Source organism: Loxodonta africana, chromosome 15, assembly GCF_030014295.1.
Source record: "Loxodonta africana isolate mLoxAfr1 chromosome 15, mLoxAfr1.hap2, whole genome shotgun sequence".
Taxonomy (NCBI): Eukaryota; Metazoa; Chordata; class Mammalia; order Proboscidea; family Elephantidae; genus Loxodonta; species Loxodonta africana.
This window is the reverse complement of record NC_087356.1, coordinates 73,052,313-73,067,047: the sequence shown is the minus strand read 5'-3', so window position 1 is coordinate 73,067,047 and position 14,735 is coordinate 73,052,313. Positions and strand designations below refer to the sequence as shown.

Below are 14,735 nucleotides of genomic sequence, written 5' to 3'. Positions count from 1 at the left end.
TACTTGTGCCTTGGCGTCTGTGAGAAGCAGGGAGGAGGCTTCCTGGGAAGGAAGATGTTCTAGACCCTGGGATCAGAGTTAAACATTAGAAGGCTGTCAGGCATTCAAGAGATAGAGGAATGCGTAAACTTATAGGCAGATGTTTTTGTGAAGAGAAACAAAGCAGTAAGAAAAAGGAAGGATAGGGCAAATGGGATGAGGAGAGAAAAGGGAGGAAGAAGAAAAGGGGCAGCAGACACTTCAAGGGTTGGGGCTAGAGGTAGTAATTGACTTGATCTTGATTCAGTTTATCTCTCTCTCACGCACGCATGCACGCACGCACGCACGCATGCACACACACACACAGAGGCTATATTTGTTTCCTAGGGCTGCACTACCAAATTACCACAAACTGAGTGACTTGAAACAGCAGAAATATATTTTCTCACAGTTTCGGAGACTAGAAGTCCAAAATCAAGGTGACGGCAGGGCCATGGTCTCTCTGAAGGTTCTAGGGCTTTCTCTTAGTAAACGAATGATTCCTTTTTATAAGAATCAGCACAGAGGTGGTTCCTATGAGGCAGAGGTTAAAGATGTCCCAAATGGCCAGCCTCTCCAAGCTGCTGTACCACTCCATCAAAGCCAACACCAACTACTCCCTTTCCCCTCATTACTCTCTCTCCTGTCTTTGGGTTCCTTAACTCACTGCAATGCCTCAAAGAAATCACGAACCGTATAAAGGAAATGGCTCATGCGGTTGTGGAGACTGGCAAGTCCCAAATTTGTGGGTCAGGGGTAGGCTTCTCCCTGGCCCTCAGTCTCTGCCCAAAGGCACTCAGCTTTCTCGCTCCGTGTGCTGAGAAACCCACTGCGCTGTCTCCTGCAGGTCTTTCTTGCCAGTCTCTCCTTCTTTGGTGGTGCTGGGCTCTTCTTTCTGCTCTGGAATTGGCTCTCTTTCAAGGCAGAACTGACCAATCCCCTTGGTGGGCCACAATTATCTTTTTTTTACCCAATAGCCTGAGTGGGAGTTAGAAGGCCATGGCAAGAAAGGCCATACTAAGTAATTCATCACACTGTACTTAGCTTCTGGAGTTGCTGGTGGTCATTGGTGTTCTTTGGCTTGTAGACATATCACTGTAATCCCCATTTCTGTCATTATGTATTGTTCTCCCTATGTCTCTGTTTCTGTCTGTGTCTCTTCTTATAAGGATACCAGTCATTTAGGGCCCACAGTATTCCAGTAGGACCTCACCTTGACTAATTATATTTGCAAAGACCCTGTTTCCAAATAAGGTCACATTCTGAGATTCTAGGAAGGACATGAATTTTGGGGGAGGGAGACACTATTCAACCCAATACACAGGCGCAGATGTAGATGTCTGTGGTTGTTTAATCATTTCTGTTGACAAGCCTTCTCTCCCCAGCTGTGTTCTCATGCCAGAAGTTTTTTTTTTTTTGTCTCAAAACAGGCAAGTTTTATTCTGGACAATAGTATTGACACCTTAGAGCTCTATTTTCCTAAAAATCTCCTAACACGGTCTTCCAAAAAAAAAAAAAAAACAATTGCCACCCAGTTGATTCCGACGCATGGCGACCCCATGTGTTATAGAGTTTTCTTGGGTGTAATCTTAATGGAAGCAGATTGCCAGGGCTTTGTGCTGCTGAGTGGGTTTGAAAAGCCAATCTTTAGGTTAGTAGTTTAGTGCAAATCATTTGTGGCACCCAGAGACCACACAGTCCTCAGAATATGTAAAATGCATATAATTTATTACATATATATATATTTTGGTAAAATTTCCACGATATTTTACTCTTTTATCTGAATATATTTTAGATCCAGAATCCATGATGGCTGTGGAAATGATATATATATATGTATATATATATATATATATATATATACATTTTTTTTTTTTTTTTTGGTACTTTAGGTGAAGGTTTACAAAGCAAACTAGTTTCTCATTAAATAGTATACAATTGTTTTATGACCTTAGTTAACAACCCCACGACATGTCAGCACTCCCTTCTCTACCTTGGATTCTCTATTACCAGCTTTCCTGTCCCCTCCTGCCTTCTAGTCCTTGCCCTAGGGCTGGTGTGCCCCTTTAGTCTCGTTTTGTTTTATGGGCCTGTCCAATCTTTGGCTGAAGGGTGAACTGCAGGAGTGACTTCATTACTGAGCTGGAAGGGTGTCTGGGGGGCCATACTCTCAGGGTTTCTCCAGTCTTTGCCAGGCCAGCAAGTCTGGTCTTTATTTTTGAATTAGAATTCTGTTCTACATTTTTCTCCAGCTCTGTCTGGGACCCTCTATTGTAATCCCTGTCAGAGCAGTCAGTGGTGGTAGCCGGGCACCATCTAGTTATATTGGATCCATTCTGGTGGAGGCCATGGTAGATGTGGTCCATTAGTCCTTTGGACAAATCTTTCCCTTGTATCTTCAGTTTTCTTCATTCTTCCTTGCTCCCGAAGGGGTGAGACCAGTGCGGTATCCAAATGTTACGCCAGAAGTTTTGAGGACAATGAACAGGGATGACTTAGTCTGGCTAGATGGCTCCTCAGGTACTCAGTACCCACAAGTGTGTCTTGCACACAGTAGGCACTCAACAGATAATGCAATATAAGGGATTCTCTGATCCTATGATATGGTGCTGGTGGCAGGGACAAGATTCTCTCAGTTATGGTTACATGGAACTCAGGAATGCTTTGAACACTGAGCAACCTTAGCTTAAATTTTAGCTGTACCACTTATTAGCTGTGGTGCTTTTAGAAATGCATTTTATCTCTTCTGAATCTGTTTTCTTTCTTGAAGAATGGAGATAATTATATCTACTTTGTGGAGTGGCCCCCAAATCAGTCCCACTGCCCTTGAGTTGATTCTGACTCATAGTGACTCCACAGGGTTTCTAAGGCTGTAAATCGCTATGGAAGCAGACTGCCATATCTTTCTCTCCAGGAGCCCCTGGTGATTTTGAACCCCTGTCTTTTCAGCTAGCAGTCAAGTGCTTTAACTGTTTCACTGCCAGGGCTGGTAGAGTGGTCATGGTAACTAAAATGAGATCAGGTGGGAAAACCACTTTCTACTTTGTGCTTAGACACACTTACCACTGTGTCTGTGTGTGGTGGCTTTTGTTATTATTATCAGCAAATGGTGGCTGGGGCTAAGGCTGTAAGGTAAGTGGAGGGTGAGTTTGGAGCTCCTAGAGAAGTGGAGGTTGGGAGCATGGTTAGGGTCAGCCACAAATAGTCCAGGAGAGATATTTGATGACTCCTTGGTTGCTAGGGGAAGCCAGTCACTTAACTCTTGGCCTCACATTCCTTGTGGATGGAAGGGCCTCTCGCTGTAGAGACAGTCCAGCTGGGGTTCTGTGTGGAGTGTGGACCAAGAGAGTGCTTGACATTCCAGCTGCTTAGGAAGAGGCCCACTTCAGTCAAATGCTGCAGCAGTCGTGGTTCATTGTAAATAACTCCAGAAGAGGGTTGAGATGTTGTTGTTCACATACCAGGAAGAATGTTGTTAACACAGCATGGTGCAGGAGGAAGCAAGGGTGGGAAGGAAACCACCCAGAAGACTTGAGTTTTGCCATCCTCTGTTACTGACTTGCCACTCAAACCTCCACCAGCCTCAGTTTCCCATCTGTAAGTTGTCACCCTCTCAGAAGGGCTTTCTCTCCCCATCCTGTGCCAGTAGGTCATTTCCCTGAATTACGTCACCACACACTGGGTTATTTTCCACCTTAGCACTGAGCACATTTCATAATTGCATTTATTTGCTGACTTGTTAGTGGTCTGTCTCCCTTGCTAGTCCCTCAGCTTCATGACAGCAGGGACCATCTCTGCTTTATCCACTGGTGTCCACCCACCACTTACCACAGTGCCAGACACATGGCAGGTACTCAACAAGTATTTGTTAAATGAGTAAATGAACAAATGAATAATTACTTAAGGATTCTTTTATTTTATTTTATTGCGCTTCAGGTGAAAGTTTACAATACAAATTAGTTTCTCATTGAAAAATATATGCACAAATTATTTTGTGACATTGGTTGCAATCCTGCAATGTGTCAGCACTCTCTTCCTTTCCTTTCCTACCCATGTCCATTCATCCAGGCTTTCTGTCACTTCTTGCCTTCTTGCCTTCGCTTTTGGGCAGATCTTGCCCATTTGGTCTCCAATACTTGATTGAACTAAGAAGCATGTTCCTCACATGTGTTATTGTTTATTTTATAGGCCTGTCTAATCTTTGGCTGAAAGTTGGACTTGGGAGTGGCTTCAGCTCTGAGTTAGCAGGGTGTCCAGGGGCCAGTCTCTGTCAGAGCAGTAAGTCTGGTGTTTTTTGTTTTTCTGAATTTGGATTTAGTTCTACATTTTTCTCCCACTCTGTCCAGGCCCTCTATTGTGATTCTTATCAGAGTGGTAGGTGTTGGTAGCCAGGCACCATGTAGTTCTTCTAGACCCAGGCTGGTGGAGGCTATGGTTCATGTGGTCCGTTAGTCCTTTGCCACTAGTATTTTCCTTGTGTCTTTGCTTTTCTTCATTCTCCTTTGCTCCAGAGGGAATGGAGCTAGTAGATGGCTGCTCCAAAGCTTTTAAGACCCCAGATGCTGCTACCAAAGTAGGATATAGAACATTTTCTTTATGAACCATGTTACACCAGTTGACCTAGATATCCCCTGAGAACAGGGTCCCCAGCCATCAGCCCCAGTGACTTGGTCCCTCAAGGTGTTTGGTGATATCTAGGGACACTTCCATCACTTTGCCTTGGTCAGGTTTTACTGACTTCCCCTATATTGTGTGTTGCCTTTCCCTTTACCAAAGTTAACACTTGTCCACTGTCTAGTTAGTGATTTCATCTCCCCACCCCTCCCCTCCCTAGTAACCATCAAAGATTGATTGTTTCTTTGTGTAAACCTGGTCTTGAGCTTTTATGGTAATGGAAACCCTGGTGGTGTAGTGGTTAAGAGCTACGGCTGCTAATCAAAAGGTCAGCAGTTCAGATCTGCCAGGTGCTCCTTGGAAACCGTATGGGGCAGTTCTACTCTGTCCAATAGGGTTGCTATGAGTTGGAATTGACTCGATGGCAGCGGGTTTGGTTTGGTGGTTTGGTAGCAGGTTTATAATCATGGTCTCATACAATATTTGCCCTTTTGTGATTGACTTATTTCACCCAGAATAATGCCCTACATATTCATCCATGTTGTGAGATGCTTCACAGATTCGTCTTTGTTCTTTATCATTGTCTAGTATTCCATGTGTGTATATACGATAATGTTTATCCATTTATCTGTTGATGGTCACTTAGGTTGTTTCCATTTTTTTGCTATTGTGACTAATGCTGCAGTGAACATGGGTGTACATATGTATGTTTGTGTAATGGCTCTTATTTTTCTAGGATATAGTCCTAGAATGGGATTGCTGGATCGTATGGTATTTCTATTTCTTGCTTTTTAAGAAAGTACCGTATCATTTTCCATTGTGGTTGTACTATTTTACATTTCTACCAGAAGAGTTCCAATCTCCCCACAACCTCTCCAGAATTTGTTATTTTCTGTTTTTTTGATTAGTGCCGGTAATGTCGGGGTGAGATGGTATCTTGTTGTAGTTTTGACTAATTTGCATTTCTCTAATGGCTAACGATCTCGAGCATTTCCTCATGTGTCTGTTAGCTGCTTGATGTCTTCTTTGGTGAAGTATCTGTTCATATTCTTTGTTCATTTTTTTAAATTGGATCACTTGTCTTTTTGTTGTTGAAGTGTTAAGGTATTCTATAGATTTTAGAGACTACACCCTTGTCAGTTATCTTTTTGTTGTTGAGGTGTTGAGGTATTCTATAGATTTTAGAGATTAGACCCTTGTTGGATATGTCATAGCCAAAAATTTTTCCCAGTATGTAGGTTCTCTTTTTACTCTTTCGGTGCAGTCTTTTGATGAGCATAAATGTTTAATTTTTAGGAGCTCCCGGTTATCTAGTTTATCTTTTTTTTGCATTTTTAGTTATGGTTTGTATTGAATTTATGCCATGTATTTTATTAGGGCTGCTAGTGTTCCTATTTTTTCTTGCATGATTTTTATCATTTTAGGTTTTATATTTAGTCTTTGATCCATTTTGAGTTAGTTTTTGTGTTTGGTGTGAGGTATAGGTCTTGTTTCTTTTTTTATAGATGGACATCCAGTTTTGCTAGCACCATTTGTTGAAACGACTGTCTTTTCCCCATTTAATGGACTTTGTTCCTTCGTCAAAGATCAGCTGACCATAGGTGGATGGATTTATGTCTGGGTTCTCAATTCTGTTCCATTGGTCTGTGTGCCTGTTGTTGTACCAGTACCAGGCTATTTTGACTACTCTGTCTGTATAGCAGGTTCAGGGATCAGTTAATGTGAGGCCTCCTACTTTTTTTTTTTTAATTTATTCAATAGTGCTTTGCTTATACAGGGCCTCTTTCCTTTCCACATAATGTTGGTGATTAGTTTTTCCAATTCGTTAAAGAAAACTGCTGGTATTTGGATTGGGATTACATTGTGTCTGTAGATCGCTTTGGGTAGAACTGACAGTTTCACAATGTTGAGTCTTCCTATCCATGAGCATGGTATGTTTTTCCATTTATGTAGGGCTCTTTTGGTTTCTTTCAATAGTGTTTTGTAGTTTTCTTTGTATAGGTCTTTTACATCCCTTATTAAAGTTATTCCTAAGTATTTTATCTTTTTTAGGGCTATTTATAAATGGTATTGTTTTCCTGATTCCCTTTTCAAAGTTTTCTTTGTTGGTGTAAAGAAATCCAACTGATTTTTGTATGTTGATCTTCTGTGTATAAGATCATATCATTTTACTTCTTTTGTTCCAATTTGGAAGCCCTTTATTTCTTTTTCTTGTCTTATTGTTCTAGCCAGAACTTCCGGCACAGTGTTAAATAGGAGTGGTGATAAAGGGCATCGTTGTCTTGTTCCAGTTTGCAGGGGAATGTTTTCAGCCTCTCTCCATTGAGAATGATATTGCCTAGTTATGCTGAGGAATTTCCCTTCTATTCTTATTTTGCCGAGTGTTTTTATCAGGAATGAGTGTTGGATGTTGTCAGGTGCCTTTTCTGTATCAGTTGAGGTGATAATGTGATTCTTTTCTATTTATGTGGTAGGTTCTTTATTTTGGTCACTTGCTGAAGCCATCTTGTCCTGCTTTTGTTTTGTTTTGATGTGTCATGGTGGGCAGGCTGTTCATGCTTTGCTGCTTGCTCATCTGTGGGCACGCTAGCTCTCACCACCTTGTCTGGGTGGGCAGGGCAGCAGCAGGCAGGATGAACCTACTTCACTGTAGGCTGGTTTGGTGAAATGATTGGGCACAGACTGAGCAGGTGTTGTCTGCCTCCTGATGTTGGCCCAGCAGTATGGGAGCATTCACAGCCCCTCACCAGATAGGCAGGGGTGTCATAAACAGGCTTGCTTCCTACCATTCAGCATTTGGTTGAGTAGCAGCAGAGGAGGGGGTGTGGGCCTGTTGTGTTCAGTGGTCCTGAGCACTGGAGACACTCTAGCAGCGGTGGTATGGCTGGTGCTGGTAGGAAGTGGGGAGAGGTTACATACAGGGCTAGGTGGGAGGGAGAAAGAAAAGAGAGAGAAACAAAAAAGGGGAGCTGCATGGCAGGAGCTCACTGGTGGGGGCAGGGTGGACTCACACACCTGCAAAAAGCAGAGAGCCGTGTTGTACTGGGCTAGGTGGGAGGCAGAAAGAAAAGAAAGAAAGAAAAAGTATAAAGAAAGAAAAAAAGGCAGTGCAGTGGGAGCCAGCAGGTGGGGACAGGGTAGACATGGTAGTGGTGAGCCGGTACACTGGTGGCACTTTATCCATGGTGGTACAGCAGGAGCCAGTGGGAAGAGAGGGGAGATGGTGTACAGGGCTAGGTGGGAGAAAGAAAGAAAAGTAAGAAAGGACTAAAAGAGAAAAAACGTGGCGGTGTGGTGGGACCTGGTGAGTGGAACGGGGCAAGACCCGAGGACTGGTGGGAAGAAGGAGAGGTGGTGTATGGGGCTAGGTGAGAGAAGGAAGGAAAACAAAGAAAAAAAAGAATAAAAAATAGTGGTGTGGCGGGAGTCATCTGGAAGAGGAGGGAGTTGGTGTACAGGTCTAGGTGGGAGGGAGAAAGAAAAGGAAGAAAAAAAAATCCTCAGGGCGGGCCCAGTGGCAGGCTCATACTGTGAACCCTGGCAGTGGGGGCTGCCTTGATGTAGGGGTTCTTGCTGCTATTCATCAGAAGGCTAAGGAGTGGGAAAGCATGTTTCTCTGGTTGCCAGGTGTTCTGCCTCCTGTTGGGAGCTCTGTGAATTTGCCTTTCCATACTCCCTGTCCCGGGTCATTGCTAGCTGTATTTCAAGATGGCCACCGCCACTCCGTATCTCTCCTTGTCCTCTGTTTTCCATCAGTTTCTTCTTCCATTTGGTGTTTGGCCTAATTCTTTATCCCTTCATTTAATGCTCAGGTTTCTAAGATTGACAATTGTATCAGTTTCACTTAATTTTTCAGGTTTTTGCTGCAGAGGGATGGTGTGGTATGTATAGGGCACCATGTTGCCTCTACCTCCCATCTAAGCATCCTTGCTGGCTCTAGCATTCTGTGATCATTCTGGGATTGTGGCCCATGTTGAGGGCCACTGATTCGCCCTTATACAGCTATTAATCTTTGTGAAATGTTTGTGTAAATGGACATGGTTTGATCTGCGATGGGCTTTCATGGTTTCCCCTTTCTCTGTCCCACATACTTATATGCTTAGGGAAGCAAATAGTCTTATGGAAGACAGCACATGAGGGCTTTCAATAGTAGAGGAATAGAACATTTTTTTAGGACTGGGCTTAGCTCTGGCTTTTGGGGGCAGAGCAGAGAAGCACGTGAGTACTCCCATCTTCCCTCTCTTCCCAGTGTTCCCAGTATAGAGCTCTTCTCTGGCAATGCTGGCTGCTTCTGTGGCTGTCAGCAGAACTGTCTGCAGTTGTAACCATCACCTGCCCAGTGTTTCTCCTACTCCAACATTCCTTCTTTTCTGCCTGAAAAAGGAGGGCTATTAATTATAGCTCAGCAAACTACTCCATCTCTGCTGATGCCAGAGTTAAGATTTAGGTTTGGACAACTGGCAGGATGGTAAATTTCATTCTCCAGCTGCTTCTCTACTTCCTGCCAGGAGAAAGCCCATGTCCTGTGAGCCAGGGTGAAGAGGGAATGTGAGTGGGCCACAGCTCGGGGAATCAAGGCAGAGAATCCAACCTCATGCTTGCCCTGCTTGCCTCTTCCTTGCTCCAGAATTGAGTTGCAGCCAGAGGGCAAAACCTCTGGGTTCTGTTCTCAACATCTCACTAATTAATAACTGTTATGGATTGAATTGCATCCCTCCAAAATACCTGTCAACTTGGCTAGACCATGACTCCCAGTATGGTGTGATTGTCCATCATTTTGTCATCTGATGTGTTTTGCCTATGTGTTGTAATTCCTGCCTCTATGATGTTAATGGGAAACCCTGGTGGTGTAGTGGTTAAGTGCTACGGCTGCTAACCAAAGGGTTGGCAGTTTGGATTTGCCAGGTGCTCCTTGAAAACTCTATGGGGCAGTTCTACTCTGTCCTATAGGGTTGCTATGAGTCGGAATCGACTCCACGGCCCTGGGTTTGGTTTTTTTTTTTCTTTTTTTTGGCTTATGATGTTAATGAGGCAGGATTAGAGGAAGTTATGTTAATGAGGCAAGACTCAACCTACAAGATTAGGTTGTATCTTAAGTCAATCTCTTTTGAGATATAAAAGACAGAATTAAGCAGAGAGATGTGGGGGCCTCCTACCACCAAGAAAGTAGAGCCAGGAGCAGAGCGTGTCCTTTGGACCAGGGGTCCCTGTGCTGAGAAGGTCCTAGACCTAGGGAAGATTGACGACAAGAACCTTCCTCTAGAACTGACAAAGAGAGAAAGACTTTCCCTGGAGCTGAAGCCCTGAAGTCGGACTTCTAGCCTACTAGAGTGAGAGAATAAACTTGTTTGTTAAAGCCATCCACTTATGGCATTTCTTTTGTAGCAGCACTAGATAACTAAGACAGTAACGTAAGCTCAGAGCAGCTATTTGCAGAAGCCATTCCTTGCTCTGCTATCTAGGCATTAAAGAAGCCCTTGTACCAGAGGGCAGTACTCCAGCTTGGTTACAAATCCCTATCAGTACAAAGTTTTGAGCTTTTATCACCAATGCATATAAATGAACTTGTTTATATAAATTGTGTACATATACCATTGTACTGGAGTCCCTGGGTGGTGTGAACAGTTAACACATTTGACTACTGACTGAGCCCACCCAGAGGTGCCTCGGAAGAAAGCCTGGTGATCTACTTCAGAAAAATCCACCACTGATACTCTATGGAGCACAGTTCTACTCTGACACATGTTGGGTCACCGTGAGTCAGAGTCAACCCAACAACTGGTTATGGCTGTACTAAATATTTTATATATAATTAAACAGAAAATTGAAAAAGATAAGATAAAAATAAATACAAATACAAGTTCTGATATTTTCTTCCTCTACTGCCATGGGTAAATATACACGCCCCCTTGATATAGAGCATTCTCCTTGGGAGGCCATGGTTCTGAGGCAGTGGCCTCAACCTTTTATTGTGGCTTAGAATCATCTGCAGAGCTTGTTCCATATGCAGATACCTGGGCCCCACTCTCAAATTCTGAGCCACATGGACTGAAGTAAGCCTAGGAATTTGCACATTTAACATGTATCCAAAGTGATTGTGACGCCGGTGGTCTTGTACCATGCTTTGAGAAATATGCCTTGTAACCCCAAAACATCCTATGATTTTTGCTCTAGGTGGTATCACTCACAACCATTTAATAGTGTTAGGAAGGTATCATGGATTGAATTGTGTCCTCCAAAAATAGGTGTATCAGTTTGGCTAGGCCATGATTCCCAGTATTATGTGATTGTCCACCATTTTGTCATCTGATGTGATTTTCTATGTATTGTAAATCCTATCTCTATGATGTTGATGGAAACCCTGGTGACATAGTGGTGATGAGATGGAATTAGAGGCAGTTATGTTAATGAGGCAGGACTCCATCTACAAGATTGGATTCTGTCTTGAGCCAGTATCTTTTGAAATATAAAAGTAGTGAGCAGAGAGCCTAGAGAGAGAGAAAGCCTTCCCCTGGAGCTGATGCCCTGAATTTGAAGTTGTAGCCTACTAGACTGTGAGAGAATAAACTTCTGTTTGTTAAAGCCATCCACTTGTGGTATTTCTGTTAGAGCAACACTAAATAACTGAGAAGGACTCAGAGGAGCCCTGGTGTTGCAATGGTTAAGCGCTCAGTGCTAACCGAAAGGTACGAACCCACCCAGTGGCTCTGCAGGCAAAAACAAGACAAAGACCTGATAAATGGCTCCCATAAAGATTACAGCCTAGAAAACTCTAGAACAGCTCTACTCTGTCACATGGGGTAGCTATGAGTTGAAATCAACTTGATGGCACCCAGCAGCAGCAACAGGAAAGGCCTATCACCCATCTGTCAGTTTGTCCGTACTGTGGTGGCTTCCATGTTGCTATGATGCTGCAAGTTATGGAATGGACATTTCAAATACCAGCAGGGTCACCCATCCTGGACAGGTATCAGTGGAACTCCCCACTAAGACAGACCAGAAGGAAGGGTCTGGTGATCTACTCCTGAAGGTTCGTCTTTATACCTCACGGCCCAGTTGATATGTCCTTGTGAATTCTTGTGAGTCCAGCTCCAGCTGGATCGCATTCTGTATGCTCAGCGATAGGGACTAACGGCTCCAATATTATCTCCTAAATCACAACTGAACAGCCGACTTAACAGCAGCTAACCAACAAAAGGAATGGCCCAGGTGTCCTACCCCTGGCCTGTGACATCAATTTTAGGGAATCGTCTGGCAGAGCCGTGGTGCCTTTTTATGCCTCACATGGGGACACTCATAGCAGTGCTAGCTTCTGTTTTTCCCTTTCCTGTCTTCCTCATGCCCAAGAATCACCATTCTGCAGCAAAGAGAAAGGTGGGTGGGGCAGGAGTCTGTAATTAATCATTCCATCTTGTCTGTCACCAGCTTTCCAGGTTGCTCAGTTCTTCTTTTCTTCCTATCCTCAGGCATGTGAGCTACAAGCGTTTAACTGCTGGGCTTTCTCCCTTCCTCCCCTCAGTTTCTCCTTAGTCTGAAGGTGAAACTCTTCCATTGAGATGCAAAGAATCCATTGCAACTCTGGTTAAAAATGGTCCAGGGGGCTGGGGTGAGGGGTGAGGGAGTGGAGAATGTTTGTGGGCACCTCCCCCCCCCCCCCATGGACAACACCTCCCTTAAGTCATTCTTTATATGAGCGTGATGGGCGAGTTCGTGAATGGAATTCATGGTTGGACTTTTGAAGCTCCTAGTTTATTGATTTGGCTTCACCAAAGCCTTACCTTTCTATCAAAGAATGAGCAATTACAACACTTACCTCCCTTCCCTCTAGAAGGAAAACAGATTTGGTACTTGTATTTCCTTTTCTGGGCATCCTAAGCAATGGATTAGAGTTCCATCTGGCTGGGAATTTAAGTCAGTTGTCCTTGTGAATGAGGGAAGGGGCTTTAGGGGTCATCTGCATGCCTTCCTAATCCAAGAATTTCTTCCACAGTACCTACATCAAGTGGTTGTTTGGCTCTCTGTAAATAACTTCCACAGTGGGAGATTTGCCAAGGAAATTAATTGAGGCCTCTTTCAGCACAGAAATGAATAATTATAGGAAACTACCACCAATATTCATATTCATAAGGTTTTTTCACTGGCCAAATTTTTTAGAAGTAGATCACCAGGTGCTTCTTCCTAGTCTATCTTAGTCTGGAAGCTCCACTGAAACCTGCCACCACGGGTGACCCTGCTATTATTTGAAATACTGTGACACAGCTTCCAGCATAACAGCAACGTGCAAGCCACCACAGTACGACAAACAGATGAGCAGAAGGAAGATCACGGAAGATTTGATGCATTTGAATTATGGTGTTGGCGAAGAATATTGAATATATTATGGACTGCCAGAAGAAGGAATAAATCTCTCTTGAAAGAAGTACAGCCAGAATGCTCTTTAGAAGCAAGGATGGCGAGACCTTGTCCCATGTACTTTGGATATATTATCAGGAGGGACCAGTCCCTGGAGAAGGACATCATGCTTGGTAAAGTCAGTGAAAAAGAGGAAGACCCTCAACGAGATGAATTGACACAGAGGCTGCAACAGTGGGCTCAAACACAGCAATGCTTATGAGATGGTGCAGGACTGGACAGTGGTTCGTCCTGTTGTCTATAGGATTGCTATGAGTTGGAACAAACTTGATGGCACCTAACAACCACCACCACCAATATATAAATGTAGATAGCAAACCCAAGACAATGCTAAGTGTCTGTGTAACATAGTTTGTGGGAGCAATATAAAGTCTGAAGTCTTGTTCGTTATTAATAATAACAGCTACTATTTTGAGGGCTTATTATGTGTTAGAAGGAGTCCTGGTAGCGCTACAGTTAAGCGCTTGGCCTGCTAACCAAAAGGTTGATGGTTCGAACCTGTCCAGCAGCTCTGTGGGAGAAAGACCTGGCAATCTGCTTCCGTAAAGATTACAACCCAGAAAACCGTAGGGGGCAGTTCTACTCTGTCACATGGGGTTGCTACGAGTTGGAATCGGCTTGACAGCACCTAACAACACCACCACCATTATGTGCTAGATACTATGGTTTACATGTGTTCCTATTTAATCATAATGAGGACCCTATAAGGGAAGTTGTTACACCCATTTTCTAGATAAGGAAATGGAGGCTTTGATTGTCCACCATCATAGCTTGTAAGTGTCAGAGCTGGAATTTGACTCCAGAGTGTAAGTTCGTATTTACAACACTCTGTGACTTCTCCTTGAGCAAGGAGACCCATGGCATTCGGAGCACTTGGGATCCAGTGCAGGCTGGTCTGCTTTTCCTTGGACCTGATGGCGTTTTCTTCACCAGCTTCCTGGAACTGAAGCTCTAGATGTGGAGTTTGTGACAGGGCCTGTCAATGAAAGTTATCACTTGGAAAGTTGTAAACCCAGAGATAATAGCACAAAAATTGATGAGAGTAGACTCCTAGGATTCTAAACTTCGAATCCAGTTAAACATGCCTTTGGAACAAATAGTTTTGAAATATCTTTTTCTAAGTATGTTTTCTATGCCTTGTGGATTTTTAAAATTGCCTTAGGATTTAAAGTAGCAAGTTATATATATATACACGCACACACATATATATGTAGGAACGCTCCAGTACCTCTCTTTGTTTGACAGCATCGCTTTCTGATGCTTCCTTTTGGTTTCACGATTATGCTTAAATGACAGAACCCAAACCAGCTGCTGTTGAGTCGGCTCTAACTCATAGCAACACCTCGTGTGTCAGAGTAGAACTGTGTCCCAAAGGGACTTCGGTGGCTGATTTCTCACTAGTAGGTCACCAGGCCTTTCTTCCAAGGCACCTCTGAGTGGACTTGAACCTCCAGCCTCTCAGTTAGCAGCTAAGTGCACCATGCAGGGACTCCAAGCAGCAGACCAGAAGTGTTGTTACTCTTACCTCACCACAGGTGAGGTCCTCCTAGACGTTTTCTTGAACTGCAAAAGCACTTGACCTTTCTTCTCTTTTTCCACTGGGCTCACTATCGCCTTCAGTGGAGGTGCCAGGGAAAGAGGGAGCGGCCTTTGGCTCCATCCTCGGTGATGAGATCAGCTGTGAGTCAGCA

The 14,735-nt window shown here is 43.7% G+C and overlaps 1 protein-coding gene across 5 annotated transcripts in view; it reads left to right on the top strand.

Annotated features, from left to right (window-relative positions):
* Positions 1-14,735, top strand: part of GRAMD1B (GRAM domain containing 1B) — a 212,384-nt gene that overhangs the window by 59,286 nt on the left and 138,363 nt on the right. The window lies entirely within an intron of this gene.